Genomic DNA, 1367 nt, shown 5'->3' on the forward strand with positions numbered 1-1367 from the left:
AACCAAATGCATACTAGAGGCCCATAGTGGGGTCCCTCAACCTGGCTTGCACCCTCTCAGAATCCGGAACCCCTCTGGGGATGTTGGAGAGCCGGTTTCTGACGGATCCCCCCAAGGACCTCTAGTGACAGCAGTAATAGTCTCTCATTCATCCTACAAGTATTTACTGAGCATCATCTGCTACCTGCTCAAGCACTCTTCAGGCATCAGAGACACAGAAATGAACCAAAACAAAGTCTATGGTTTCATGGAGCCCATATTCTAGCAGAACAGACAGATGGTAAGCAAACAGACATAGAATATAGCAGGGTGATGGAGAAGAGGCCAGCAGAGTAAGGGGATAGAGTGACAGGACTTGCTATTTTAAACTGGCTGGTCAGGGAAGGGCTCATTAAGCGGTGATATTGGAGCAGAGGCCAGGGTGAAGGGAGGCAGGGAGTCATGTGAGCATGTGGCAGAAAGGAGATGCGGGCAGGGGGACTGGCAAACGCAGTGTCCCTGAGAAGGGAGCGTGCCTGGTATGTGTAGCAGAAAATCTTTACGCCAGAATTCAAGTATATGAGGATAGAGGAATAGATGGGGTCAGAGGCGTGGAAGGGGCTGGACTATAGGGACTTATTTGTAAGGCCCTGGTGAGAACTTTGGCTTTTACTCTGAGATGGGAGCCATGGGAAAGTTTCGTGTGGCGGAATGATATTGTTAATAAAGGATCACTGACTTAAAAAAAAGGGGGGGGTCACTGACTTCGGTTATAAAAGGATGCCCTTTTTAGTAATAATAATAATTATGATGGCACAGGTTGGGTTCCCCCAAGTACGGGGTGGGTTGCGCTGAATTACGAGGACTGTTCGTTTCTAAGCCTCAGTTTCCCAGGCCATAAAATGCAGGGACAGAAATTGATGACTTCTAGTGGCTGAGCGGAATGGGGACAGAATTTCTGTATCCCCAGCACCTAGGACAGTGCCTGGGACTCAGTAGGCGCTCCAATATTTGAATTATCATAGGTGCTCGTAAGTCGCTGAAGTTCCAAAGAAGAACAGCAGGTGTCGCCCCAGCCCCATCGCCGCCTGCCGGAGCCTCCCGGTTTGGTTAAGTCAGTCCTTAGCAGAAACTCACTCACTTGAATTCGGATTTTCCAGGAAAGGGACTTCCGAAGGCCAAATTACGAGTCTGTTCTCTTGAAAAACGGATTTCTCACTTGGAAAAAAAAAGGGGCTCTGGCCCTTTAACAACTATGGAGCGTGGGCCACGTCCTGGGGAACCGTTTCCCAGAATGCGCCGCGTCATGCAAATAACGGTTTCCAAAGCGAAGATGATGCTTACCATGTGAGGTAAAGATAATATTTGGAAGTCTATCAGTCACAATA

The sequence above is a fragment of the Myotis davidii genome, unplaced genomic scaffold (assembly GCF_000327345.1).
Source record: "Myotis davidii unplaced genomic scaffold, ASM32734v1 scaffold796, whole genome shotgun sequence".
Taxonomy (NCBI): domain Eukaryota; kingdom Metazoa; phylum Chordata; class Mammalia; order Chiroptera; family Vespertilionidae; genus Myotis; species Myotis davidii.